General features: G+C 47.1%; 1 protein-coding gene across 1 annotated transcript in view; it reads left to right on the top strand.

Moving 5' to 3' along the window:
- The window catches only part of LOC146548697 (major histocompatibility complex class I-related protein 1-like), a 235562-nt gene that overhangs the window by 12372 nt on the left and 208628 nt on the right, over nt 1-14562 (top strand). The gene's annotated exons all lie outside the window — the stretch shown is intronic.

The raw sequence follows: 14562 nt of genomic DNA, 5'->3' as shown, positions 1-14562 counted from the left end.
ACCGCTGAGGCCGGAAGTGCGAGGCTTGTAGGCTTGTGAAATGGGACGGTCTAGCCTCCGTCGCGCTGCCCAGGTTGCCTAGCAACTATGATACTAGCAGCTGGAAACGTTCCATACAGCTTTGTTTGGCAGAAATGAAGGAGAACATATTTTGTACATTTGTTTCTACATGAGCTTTGTGTGATTTGATAAGTATCTATCACCTTAAATCTTCACTTAAAGACAAGTATCTGTTACAGTGTATATATAGATGTATTATATATAATAGACAAATATTGTTTGTTTAATGTGTTGGCATTATTGCATTTGGCTCAATGCTTACATATATGTGGACAAAGAAAATGTACATGCTGTGATAACTGTTTCTGATAAAATGAAGAGTAGACTGATATATTAAATATTCCTTTATTACAGAGGTGAAGGGAGCCACCAGGCTGAAGAAGGAGTCCTATCAGGCTTGGTTAGCCTGTGGGACTCCGGAGGCAGCCGACAGGTATCGACAGGCCAAGCGGAATGCGGCTCGGGCAGTGGCTGAAGCAAAAACTCGGGTGTGGGAGGAGTTTGGAGAGGCCATGGAAAAAGACTTTCGGACTGCCTCGAAGAGATTCTGGCAAACCGTCAGGCGTCTCAGGAGGGGAAAGCGGTGCTCTACCTGCACTGTGTATAGTGCTGGCGGAGCGCTACTGACGTCGACTGAGAAAATTGTCAGGCGGTGGAAGGAATACTTCGAGGACCTCCTTAATCCTACTGACACGTCTTCCGAGGAGGAAGCAGAGTCTGGGGATGAGGGGAATGACCCGCCAATTTCCGGGGGCGAGGTCACTGAGGCAGTTAAACAACTCCTTGGTGGCAGAGCCCCTGGTGTTGATGAGGTCCGCCCCGAGTTCCTGAAGGCTCTGGACGTTGTAGGGCTGTCCTGGTTGACACGCCTCTGCAATGTTGCGTGGAGATCAGGGGCAGTACCTGTGGACTGGCAGACCGGGGTGGTGGTCCCCATCTTTAAGAAGGGGGACCGGAGGGTGTGTTCCAACTACAGGGGGATCACACTCCTCAGCCTCCCTGGGAAAGTCTATGCCAGGGTGCTGGAAAGGAGAGTTCGTCCGCTAGTCGAACCTCGGATACAGGAGGAACAATGCGGTTTTCGTCCTGGTCGCGGAACACTGGACCAGCTCTTTATCCTCTCCAGGATACTTGAGGGTGCATGGGAGTTTGCCCAACCAGTCTACATGTGTTTTGTGGACTTGGAGAAGGCATTCGACCGTGTCCCTCGGGGTGTCCTGTGGGAGGTGTTGCGGGAGTATGGGGTGTCTGGCCCATTGCTACGGGCCATTCGATCCCTATACAACCGTTGCAAGAGCTTGGTTTGCATTGCCGGCAATAAGTCGGACTCGTTCCCGGTGGGTGATGGGCTCCGCCAGGGCTGCCCTTTGTCTCCGGTTCTGTTCATAATTTTTATGGACAGGATTTCTAGGCGCAGCCAAGTGGCGTAGGGCTTTCGCTTTGGTGGCCTCAGAATCTCATCTCTGATTTTTGCGGATGATGTGGTTCTGTTGGCTTCATCGGGTGAGGGCCTCCAGCTCGCACTGGAACAGTTCGCAGCCGAGTGTGAAGCAGCGGGAATGAGGAACAACACCTCCAAATCTGAGGCCATGGTTCTCAGCCGGAAAAGGGTGGAGTGCCCACTCCGGGTCGGGGATGAGTTCCTGCCCCAAGTGGAGGAGTTCAAGTATCTCGGGGTCTTGTTCGCGAGTGATGGGAGAAGGGAGCCGGAGATCGACAGACGGATTGGGGCTGCGGCTGCAGTAATGCAGACGCTGCACCGGTCCGTCGTGGTGAAGAGGGAGCTGAGTGTAAAAGCGAAGCTCTCAATTTACCGGTCGATCTACGTCCCTACCCTCACCTATGGCCACGAGCTGTGGGTAGTGACCGAAAGAACGAGATCGCGGATACAAGCGGCAGAAATGAGCTTCCTCCGAAGGGTGGCTGGCCTCTCCCTTAGAGATAGGGTGAGAAGTTCGGCCATCCGGGAGGGGCTCAGAGTACAGCAGCTGCTGCTCCACATCGAAAGGAGCCAGCTGAGGTGGTTCGGGCATCTGACAAGGATGCCCCCTGGGCGCCTCCTGGGTGAGGTGTTCCAGGCATGTCCCACCGGGAGGAGGCCCCGGGGCAGACCCAGGACACGCTGGAGAGATTAGATTTCTCGGCTGGCCTGGGAACGCCTTGGTGTTCCCCCGGATAAGCTGGAGGAGGTGGCTCGGGAGAGGGAGGTCTGGGCCTCTTTGCTTAGGCTGCTGCCCCCGCGACCCGGCCCCGGAAAAAGCGGATGAAGATGGATGGATGGATGGATGGGTGAGAAAATCACATCATTTCATAACTGCTTTAAGTCATACAGAATAGATATCAGAGCCACACCGAACGAGATGGACGCAAACAAAAACGCCCCAAACGCCCCTAATTTGACGCGTGCACATTCGCGCCTCAACGTGTGTCCAAGAAAAATCCATCGATATTTTGACGCGCGTGAACCAGGAATGTGGGAGGAAGTTGTTCCAGACGGTATCTTTGCAAGATGGCAGCTGTCGAGCTAGCGCTTGAAGAGAGTCTCCCTTCTCTATGTACTGTGGAGAGCAGAGCAGCGGCGTAAAAGACGTCCTCGCCGTACCTGGGTCCATCAGGTCCTCCAGAGGCGTGAGCAGTTTGGTAAGTTTCACCATTTGCTCCAGGAGCTGCGCCTGGATGACGGCAGATTCCAGCGATATCGCCGTCTTTCACTCGGCCAGTTTGAGGACCTGCTTTCCCGCGTCGGTCCCAGAATCGCCCGCCTAGACACCAATTACAGGCGCTCAATCCCACCTGCAGAGCGCCTGTCCATCTGCCTGAGGTTAGTAAAAGTATTTAATACGGTAGTCCTTTATTGATACCTGTGCTAATATATGCTAAACCATCCATTTATACACTGCTAACATGGATGTGCTATGCTAACAGTGAATGCTCTCAGTGTTTACTGATAGCAAACTGTGGTACGGAGACGACTGTTTATAATACAGGGAGTGCAGAATTATTAGGCAAATGAGTATTTTGTCCACATCATCCTCTTCATGCATGTTGTCTTACTCCAAGCTGTATAGGCTCGAAAGCCTACTACCAATTAAGCATATTAGGTGATGTGCATCGCTGTAATGAGAAGGGGTGTGGTCTAATGACATCAACACCCTATATCAGGTGTGCATAATTATTAGGCAACGTCCTTTCCTTTGGCAAAATGGGTCAAAAGAAGGACTTGACAGGCTCAGAAAAGTCAAAAATAGTGAGATATCTTGCAGAGGGATGCAGCAGTCTCAAAATTGCAAAGCTTCTGAAGCGTGATCATCGAACAATCAAGCTTTTCATTCAAAATAGTCAACAGGGTCGCAAGAAGCGTGTGGAAAAACCAAGGCGCAAAATAACTGCCCATGAACTGAGAAAAGTCAAGCGTGCAGCTGCCAAGATGCCACTTGCCACCAGTTTGGCCATATTTCAGAGCTGCATCATCACTGGAGTGCCCAAAAGCACAAGGTGCGCAATACTCAGAGACATGGCCAAGGTAAGAAAGGCTGAAAGACGACCACCACTGAACAAGACACACAAGCTGAAACGTCAAGACTGGGCCAAGAAATATCTCAAGACTGGTTTTTCTAAGGTTTTATGGACTGATGAAATGAGAGTGAGTCTTGATGGGCCAGATGGATGGGCCCGTGGCTGGATTGGTAAAGGGCAGAGAGCTCCAGTCCGACTCAGACGCCAGCAAGGTGGAGGTGGAGTACTGGTTTGGGCTGGTATCATCAAAGATGAACTTGTGGGGCCTTTTCGGGTTGAGGATGGAGTCAAGCTCAACTCCCAGTCCTACTGCCAGTTTCTGGAAGACACCTTCTTCAAGCAGTGGTACAGGAAGAAGTCTGCATCCTTCAAGAAAAACATGATTTTCATGCAGGACAATGCTCCATCACATGCGTCCAAGTACTCCACAGCGTGGCTGGCAAGAAAGGGTATAAAAGAAGAAAAACTAATGACATGGCCACCTTGTTCACCTGATCTGAACCCCATTGAGAACCTGTGGTCCATCATCAAATGTGAGATTTACAAGGAGGGAAAACAGTACACCTCTCTGAACAGTGTCTGGGAGGCTGTGGTTGCTGCTGCACGCAATGTTGATGGTGAACAGATCAAAACACTGACAGAATCCATGGATGGCAGGTTTTGAGTGTCCTTGCAAAGAAAGGTGGCTATATTGGTCGCTGATTTGTTTTTGTTTTGTTTATGAATGTCAGAAATGTATATTTGTGAATGTGGAGATGTTATATTGGTTTCACTGGTAAAAATAAATAATTGAAATGGGTATATATTTGTTTTTTGTTAAGTTACCTAATAATTGTGCACAGTAATAGTCACCTGCACACACAGATATCCCCCTAAAATAGCTAAAACTAAAAACAAACTAAAAACTACTTCCAAAAACATTCAGCTTTGATATTAATGAGTTTTTTGGGTTCATTGAGAACATGGTTGTTGTTCAATAATAAAATTATTCCTCAAAAATACAACTTGCCTAATAATTCTGCACTCCCTGTATTTCTAGTGATACTCAGAAGCTCTCATCAAGTCCCGATTTAATTCGATTTATGCTGTTATCAGTGTTTGAATGATAGCATGGCTGTGGTGTCACATCAATGTATGCGCTCGGTGTTTGCTGATATCAAACTGTAGCATTAGGACCACTGAGTTAACCTTTGTAGTGATACATACTCCTTTTTATTTAGACCTGGTTTAATTCTGGGATAGTTGAATATTTGTATATAATCACCGCAGACTGTTTTAGATTATATCTAATATATATCATGTAATTATCCTTATAATTACAAAATGCGTTATGTAAGATTTATGTTGTGTAATTTGGAATTTTGGAATTTCAATAATGCATTTTGTAACTGCAGTACACATAATACTAATTTTAAACAATTTTGTCCAGGTTCCTTGCCACCGGGGACTCCTTCAGGACCATCGCGTTCAGTTTTCAAGTTGGTGTGTCCACGGTGAGCCAGATCATCCCCCAGGTAGCGACGGCCATCTGGGACTATCTAGTGGACGATTTCATGGCTGTGCCTGCAACTGAAGACTGGCGGTCCATCACAGAGGGATTCCAGGAGCGCTGGAGCTTTCCTCTGTGCTGTGGAGCTCTGGAGCCAGCACAAAACACAAAGAAATGAGAAGACTGCTACTAGATTTTAATTTCAACATCGAAAAAAAACAAACAGGATATAATCAGATTGGTTGTAGACATTTAGTAAAGGTGATCACAAGGGAATCCCACCGAATAAAAAGCTATCAGTGCTTACCGTACATCTGATGCTACAATTACATACCTGTGGTGCAGCAGCAGGAGCTCAGGGACTGGGGAGCCAGGAGAAGCAACAGGGGATGCTCTGCTGCAGAATCAGTTGGTTCTATCAATACAGTATTAAATGTTAACAGGTTGAATATAATAATCGTAGAGTAGGCAGTGGTCCCTCATTTATTGCAGCAGGGGTTCTCAGAATAACTAGCCCCTGGTCACGCACTTTATACACTGTTTTCCCCACACACATGAACATTGGTCACAGTTCTCACAATTGATTCTCAAAGTGCAAACCTTTGTAGATTGCAAAACGTAAAAGTATTATGCCGCGTTTTGTCTTCATCTGCCTGCCACTTTCGTGCGCCTTTTTCCCTCACGGTGCAGGTGTCTATTTCTGAATGAGGGTCATAGTTATGGGTGTTTTTGTGCTGTTTTTTCTATTGGACGTGATGGTTATCAAAACCAAACGTGATAAATTTGGCAAGCGCAGGATACACGACACGAAGGAGATTTGTCAATCAGGCTGCAGAATGCAATGCTGTACTGTGCAATAAAAAATCAGCGAAAAAGCGAAGCAGTGACGGATGAACAGCGGGACCACTGTGTGCTGTTTATTAATAAACAATAAAATATATTCCTAAATGACAACATGCATAAAAGCAGAACGGTATTTGTACGTCAGTGGGAAAATAGCGGTGGCTTGCTAGCTTTTGTGCGGCTTCCCCGGGTCAGCGAAAACTTTAGAGAAAACTTAAGAGAAATGAATGAACTTACCAGGTTGCCCGATCTCTTCACATATCTTCCTCCAAGCTCGGTCCTTTTTATTCCTGTCTCGGTACAGAAAGCAGCTGGTGTCGTACGACTCCGGGTTGTTTGGTACTGCATTGATTAGCTTTATAGGGCGACCGTGGCTCAGGGGGTTGGGAATCGCATCTGTAACCGGAAGGTCGCCGGTTTGATCCCTGGGCTCTCTGTCCTGGTCGTTGTGTCCTTGGGCAAGACACTTTACCCTACTTGCCTACTGGTGTTGGCCAGAGGGGCCGATGGCGCGATATGGCAGCCTCGCTTCTGTCAGCCTGCCCCAGGGCAGCTGTGGCTACAACCGTAGCTTGCCTCCACCAGTGTATGAATGTGAGAGTGAATGAATAGTGGTATTGTAAAGCGCTTTGGGTGCCTAGAAAAGCGCTATATAAATCCAATCCATTATTATTATTATTATTATTATTATTATTTCCCTCCATTGAAGTATGAAGGGCTTTGGCTGGATCTGCCCCTTTGACCTAGGTCACAGCCACGTCACCAGGTTCCTGATTGGTTGTCGCAGCGCGATTTGACGCTGGAGTTCAGATTTTTCCAACTCGAGCGGTAGACCCGAAACGCGCGTATGCGCAAAATACAACACAAAAACTCACACGCGTGGTTTTATTCGCGAGTTAAACGCGCCAGACACGCTAGACTGACGCACGTTTCAGGCGTTTTGGCGACGCAAATCTGCTTCCGAATTTTCGTGGGAGCCGCAATCGCGGGTCATCGCGCTTTTCCGGCGCCCCCCGTGTGCAGCAGCCTGTTACAGCAGCTCTGCTCATTCTGAGTTTCTTTCTTTCTTATCTTTTTCTTCTCGTAATTTTTTTATAACTAACGTATCAGTAATTAGACCCTGCAACCATGTTCTACCGTTTTGTGCTAGTTCTGGTCGTTTTTCTTAGTTTATTTCTACTTTTTTCACGCGTGTCTGGGGACCCAGAGCAGGGATCCTTTGTTTACAGTAAGGATCAGCTGTTAGCGTTGAGTCCCGCAGCGGTACTGTCGGCGGGCAGACCCGACATTCCCAGCGAGCTGAGGAGGAAAAGACGGGGGTGTCGTGCTGGGAAGGAGCGCCGTCGCCCCAGAAGGAGACGTTATCGACCATCTCTTCCTTCTGTAATCATTGGAAACGTAAGATCTTTGCCCAATAAGAAGGATGAGCTCACGTCGCTAACCTGGTCACAGAGGGAGTACCGGTAATGTAGCATCATGATGCTAACGGAGTCGTGGCTAACACCGCTAACTCCGGACACGAGCGTGACACTACCGGGATTTCAGATGCTGCGAGTGGACAGGACGAGAGAGAGCGGTAAGAGGAAAGGAGGGGGACTGACAGTGTTTGTGAACGACAGATGGTGTAACCCTGGGCACATCACTGTGAAAGAACAACTCTGCAGCAGAGACATTGAGCTGTTAGCCGTTAGCATGCGTCCGTACTACCTGCCCCAGGAGTTCTCGCATGTTATCGCGATAACAGCGTATGTCCCCCCCTCGGCCAACGCGGATGCAGCCTGTGACACTCTCCACTCAGTGGTCAGCAGACTGCAAACACAATCTCCGAGAGCCCTTCTCATAATATCAGGGGACTTCAATCATGCCTCACTGGACTCCACACTGCCCACCTTCACCCAGTATGTGACCTGCTCAACCAGAGACAATAAAACACTGGACTTACTATATGCCAATGCTAAAGAGGCATACAGTTCATCACCTCTCCCTCCACTGGGCAAATCTGACCACAACCTGGTGTACCTTGTCCCTGTGTATGAGCCCTTAGTGCGCAGGGAGCCACCAGCCACCCGCACAGTACAGAGATGGTCAGAGGAGAGCGAGGAGGCTCTTAAGGACTGTTTTGAGTCGACTGTGTGGGAGGTGATCTGTGACGACCACGGAGAGGACATCGACAGCCTTACTACATGCATTACTGACTATATTAATTTCTGTGTGGATAACACCGTACCTACCAGGACTGTACGGTGTTTCTCCAACAACAAACCTTGGATTACCCCAGAAATTAAAGCTATCCTCAAGCAGAAGAGGAGGGCCTTCAAATCCAAAGACAAAGAGGAGCTGAAAAGGGTGCAGAGAGAGTTGAGGAGACTGATAAGGAATGGGAAGGACAGCTACAGGCAGAAGATGGAGAACCAGCTTCAGCAAAACAACGTTGGTGAAGTCTGGAGAGGCCTCAGAACCATCTCAGGCCACAAACATCAGAACTCTCTGCCTGAGAGGGATGTGAGATGGGCAAATGAACTGAATCATTTCTTCAACAGATTTGATTCAACCATGAGACAGTCTCCAACATCGGCTGCTGACTCACCCACCCCCACTGCTGCTGTTCCACCTCTGACACCTCAGACACTTCTCACCTCCTCTATTCACCCTGCTCACTCCTCCCCACCCCCAACAACAGCATCCAATACACACTCAACACAAGGCTCCAGCCTGTCTCTCTCAACCACCCAGGTTAGGAGGGAACTGAGGAGGATTAATGGCAAGAAGGCAGCGGGTCCAGATGGCATCAGCTCGAGGGTCGTCAGGTCCTGCGCGGACCAACTGTGTGGGGTGATAGAGCACCTCTTCAACCTGAGCCTGAGGCTGGGAAGAGTCCCACAGCTCTGGAAAACCTCCTGTGTTGTTCCAGTGCCAAAGACTTCACGCCCCAAGGACCTCAACAGCTACAGGCCGGTGGCTCTGACATCCCACCTGATGAAGACCCTGGAGCGGTTGGTCCTGGCTCAGCTTCGGCGCCTAACAAGCTCATCACTGGACCCACTTCAGTTTGCCTACCAGCCTGGCATTGGAGCGGATGATGCCGTCATTCACCTCCTACATCGTTCCCTCGCTCACCTGGAGACCGCTGGAAGCACTGTGAGAATCATGTTCTTTGATTTCTCCAGTGCCTTCAACACCATTCTTCCCTCGGTTCTGAAGGACAAGCTGGAGAACTCAGGAGTGGACCATCACCTCACTACCTGGATTTTGGACTACCTCACCGACCGACCACAGTATGTGAGAACTCAGGGCTGTGTGTCGGACAGGGTCGTCTGCAGTACGGGGGCCCCACAGGGAACGGTTCTGGCTCCGTTCCTCTTCACTATCTACACTGCAGACTTCTCCCACAACTCCACCCAGTGCTTCCTGCAGAAGTTCTCTGATGACTCTACAATAGTCGGCCTCATCACTGATGGGGACGACAAGGAGTACAGAGGACTGACTCAAGACTTTGTGGACTGGTGCCAGCTGAACTACCTCCAGATCAATGCCAGTAAAACCAAGGAGCTGGTGGTAGACTTCCGCAGGCACAAGCATTCTCCACTGCAACCACTGAACATCCAGGGTATGGACATCGAGGCTGTGGACAGCTACAGGTACCTTGGTGTTTATCTGAACAACAGACTGGACTGGACTCATAACTCAGACGCCCTCTACAGGAAAGGGCAGAGCAGGCTGTACCTGCTGCGGAGACTCAGGTCATTTGGAGTGGAGGGCCCACTCCTGAAGACCTTCTATGACTCTGTTGTGGCTTCCGCTATCTTTTATGGTGTGGTCTGCTGGGGCGGCAGCATCTCTGCTGGGGACAGGAAGAGACTGAACAAGCTGATCCGAAGGGCCAGCTCTGTTCTAGGATGCCCTCTGGACCCAGTGGAGGTGGTGAGTGACAGGAGAATGGCGGCTAAGCTGTCATCCCTGTTGGACAACATCTCCCACCCCATGCAGCAGACTGTGACAGCACTGAGCAGCTCCTTCAGTGGGAGACTGCGGCACCCACGGTGTGGGACGGAGAGATTTCGCAGGTCTTTCCTCCCCACTGCTGTCAGACTCCACAACAAAGACTTTAACTGAACAAACACACACATCCACACATGTGCAATAACACTAAGTGCAATAATCTTTTCTGGCATCGTTGTATTTTTACTCAGTTGTATATAGCATTTGTATTCTATTTTTATCTTATTGTATATTTTTATTCTATTTTATTCTACCGTATATAGTATATTATTTTATTCTATTCTGTACAGCTGTGTACTGTATTTATTCTTATTGTATTCTAATTTTTGCATCATAACTTTTGCACTGTCCACTTCCTGCTGTGACAAAACAAATTTCCCACGTGTGGGACTAATAAAGGTTATCTTATCTTATCTTTTCCATTGACTTTACATGTAAACCTGACGCTCTATTCGCATCCATCGCGTTCAGTGTGAACACACCGTTATAGTGCTTGGGCTCAGGTGGTTGTTAAGACCCAGAAACATCAGCTGTTTGGGAAAATATAATGACAGTTCACTCTGCATGTTCTGAACTTCTCTCTTTAGTGCATTTAATTACAGTGAATAACAAAGCACCGTTCAAAAAAGGTCAGAACAGTTGTTAGGTTCAGTCTGCAAAAAGCTTAAAGCCAACCAATGTCAGTTTTCTCCCAGAATTCACAGAGTTACTTAGAAAAAGGATCCTGGTGTTATTTGTCTCTCAGAAACAGTTCATAACTTCCCTTCAACTCATTCATGTCACCTAAAAGGTAAACCTGCTTCTCCATCACCTGTTCAGCTCTGATGATTCAGTAAGGACATCTCCTGGTTTCATCTTCATGTTTCCCTCTCACCACATATCCAAACCGATATCATGACCAGCAGCTTTTACAGCTGTGGCTCCAGCAAACATCAGCTGATACTAGAAATGAATATTCAATAAATTCTAACAACAGCTGATCAAGCTTAAACGTGCTGCTGTTGTTTAGCGCGACATCCGCTGGTTTCCTGTTTCTGGCACAAAGTGGGCGATAAATAAACAACAGAGAAAAGCCAATCAGCTGATCATTGATCAGTTTCATGATTGAAGTACAAACAGGAGAGGGAGGGGGGGGGGAGATAAGAGAAGAGGCAGCTGTGCAGCGTAAAGACAGAATAACTCCAGCTTTTTGTCTTTTCCCATTCTAGCTAAAGTACGGGACAAACTGCGTCTCTTCTCAGCTCAATACGAAACGCATAATATTTTCTCTGAATGAGGGACCATTCCATCTTTTAAGGAGCTGTTGGCAACTCTACTAACTAACCTTATGAATAAAATAAAGTTCACTATCAGTAACATCATAGCAACCGAACAGCTGTATAGAAACTCCGTCATGCTAGCTCACGCAGTACGAGTTATTGTAACTGACTGTAAAAAGTCAGCACAACGAAAATAAACTCCACCTAAACTTGGTTTATATCTGACCCAGATAGACTGCAGGTCATAACTTCTTACCTGAAGTTCAGTTCACCTGATACTCGAACCGGCGGCCGCTTCGGGTCTCTGCTCCTCCTGCCTCCCCTTCCCTCATCCACCTGTTGCCTCTGTGGAAGCCCCGCCATAGCCACCACCAAACAACTGAGTTATTTTTACATATCGGCCTGCATCTGGCCAATCCACCAGGGCCGTGCAGAGAGGTTTAAAGGGGCGGGTGCTCAAAGTTAAAAAGGGGCACATTGAACCAGGCTGAATAACAACAACACACATTCATCAAGAATCTAATATGGGAAGGGCAGGGCTGTGTTGATCTGAGACTGTAGACATTAAAAAGTCCATAGGAGAGATGGTAGCTGATTAAACAAGTGTCATGAGATAATAACAAAATGCAAAGATTGGTGACAGCGCTTGGAACCATAAGGCAACAAAAAACTGTGAGAAATAAACTCGGCTCTGCCTGTGAATCACTCTTTGCTTCTCTTCTTCCTTCCATCCCATCATTTCATATATCACTCTCCACTTGCTATGTGAGAACAAGGCACAACTTGCTATTGCAATAAACTATAATCTAATTATCCACACCTAACAACTCTTGCACTTAATCTATAATAAAATGATGACAGAAAAACGTTATAGCACTGCCTTTAGTAGCCTCACACAGCTCCTGCTGTTTCCTCCTCATGTCCTTACCAGCCATGTCTGGACAATGTTATATCATGAGTAATATTTTTTTTTAAAAATCCATCTAAATAAAACACACACATGCACGCACACACAGTGACATTTCAGACCTTCTTCAGAATACTGTATATACTATGGGCATCATGGTGCTGATCCAGAATCCTTACATTATTATTTATTACTAGAGCTACAATAATAAAGCAAAGAGGAGGGGGAAGTAATAAATATGAAATAATGTCATTATGATGATTCCATTTGTTTCACTATCCACTCTGTGCAGGGGCAAAGCTTATTACATGTTTAAACTGTAGGGATACAATCATTTTACTGCTGTAAAATCCAAATTTTGTCTTATTTAAAATATAAATCTAATATAATCTGCTTCTTAATGTATGTTCTTTAAAATACAGTGTGTGTTTTTTAATATATTATAATTATAATAATGCATAATTATGTGGACATGCATATTAGATCGTTTTTTAGTGAAATATAATCCCTCCAGAAAGGCAGGAAAAGCCCGGAAACTTACTTTAAAACTAAACATGTTCCCTAAAACGGTGACAGAGCTACAGACCCATGACAGCCAGGTAGCCAGCAGCTATGACCAGCACTACTTTGCAGTTAATAAAAGGACAGGTAATGTTTGTCACGCTGTTCGTCAGTTGCCACAAGACAACTTACCAACGTGTACGTAATAAGCCAATACTCCTGTGTGCTACACACTACAGTGTACGCTGCACACCTACTTACTGGTTTTGTCGCATCAGTCTGTGTCTCTGAGTTAACTTGTGTTTCTCTTACAGCTCCGGACCGGAAAAAACGCGCGTGCTCTTTGTGAGCTCGTTCCCGGCTCGTAACCAGCGCGTTCTGCCGTCAAGGGCGATCATTGGTTAAATGTGATCATGTGACTGATGCAAGAAGATCCTTTTATTTAGCAAAACTGTGATTAATAGTTAAATATTATTGTTGAGGGGCACAGACAGGACTCCGCACGCACGCACACGCACATAAAAAATAATAATTTTTTTTCTTTAAAAAGTTGCCTCAACAAAAGGGCACTTTGGGCACCCATCAGGAAAGGGGCGGGTGCTCAAGCCCCTCTAGCCTCCCCCTCTGCACGTGCCTGCAATCCACCACCTCTCATTGTTCATGCTGTTACAAAAAAAATAAATAAATAAGTCATCAGCCCACTGTGCAAATGTCCGATGGCTAGTCCAGCTATGTTAACTTGTTAATCTTTCGCTGAAAAAATGTTTTCTGTGGTGCCGTCTTTCGTGCTTGGCTCTCCTACCTTTGCTAACATGATGCTCATAGTGCAAAACCCGGTGCTGCATTCACTTACCCTTGGACATCTGAGCTTCACTGTGAAACCATAATCGTACATTTGATATTTCATTGAATTTTATTGTTTTAGCTTCGGGGTGGCACCTGGGGTAGCCAGTCTGGTTGGGGGGGTGGCCTGTGCCGCCCCAGGCCACCCCGCTGGACACGCCACTGACTGCTGTAACTGGAGCCTCGTCGTCTCCTCTCTCTATATACTGGACTGTATGTAGCAGAGATGACAATAAAGTTTACTTTGACTTCAGCAGCGAGCAGGCGCACTGAGGGCTCTCGCGCTTACTTTTCGCATACAGAATTTCGACAAAACATCGGTGCAAATTAAATTCTGTATCATGATGTCTGGTGTTTTCGTATTTGTTTGTTTGTTTTTATTTTGTTTTATTTTGCGAGTTGGTTATTAGATGCTGCTCCAGCCGGTCAGAGAATCCCCCGCCCTCTCCTCCCTGTGCCGCAAGTAGCAGGCGCACCTCGCAAACGGAGGAAGCTCTTACTCCCAGCAAATGTGCGATAGAAAGCCGACCGGTGCCCATGACATTCACAAAATGCGCTGACTAACGTCGGGGCAGCATGAGTACGAGTATAAATTTTTTTTTTGCCGATGCCCGTGATGCCCCCCACCACGATGCCGCCCCGGGCAACCGCCCATGTCGCCCGCTACTGGTATGTAGCGGAGATGACAATAAAGTTTACTTTCACTTCAGCATCAAGCAGGTGCACCGAGGGCTCTCGCGCTCACTTTTCGCGTATAGAATTTCGAAAAAACGTCGGTGCAAATTATAAGTCTGTATTATAATGTCTGGTGTTTTCGTGTTTGTTGCCACCTTGGATGGACAATACTGCCAAATGCCTCCATCTGGTAGTGAAGCGCAGCAGTTTCTTATAAGCCCACTAATTGTCAGCTGGGAAGGTGTGGATGTTAGTGGTGCATTCGTGAACATCATGTGAGATCCTACCCCAGAATCTACTTCACTACAATCGGCCACGTAAAACCAGAGTCATGATAAACAATTTATACGCGCATTTTTTTTACTGGGGGGCAGAGGGGAAGTTTTAGGAGTGGCGTCGAAAGAGAGGAAGAAACAAAGACAGCAGAAAGAGAGAGAGAGAGAGTTTTGAGATGTGAGAGATTTGTGACA

Source organism: Mchenga conophoros, linkage group LG22, assembly GCF_057382185.1.
Source record: "Mchenga conophoros isolate Kocher_MC1m ecotype Shallow Benthic linkage group LG22, M_conophoros_male_GT1.1, whole genome shotgun sequence".
Classification (NCBI taxonomy): Eukaryota; Metazoa; Chordata; class Actinopteri; order Cichliformes; family Cichlidae; genus Mchenga; species Mchenga conophoros.
The sequence above is the reverse complement of the archived record's forward strand: the minus strand, read 5'-3'. Positions and strand labels throughout refer to the sequence as shown.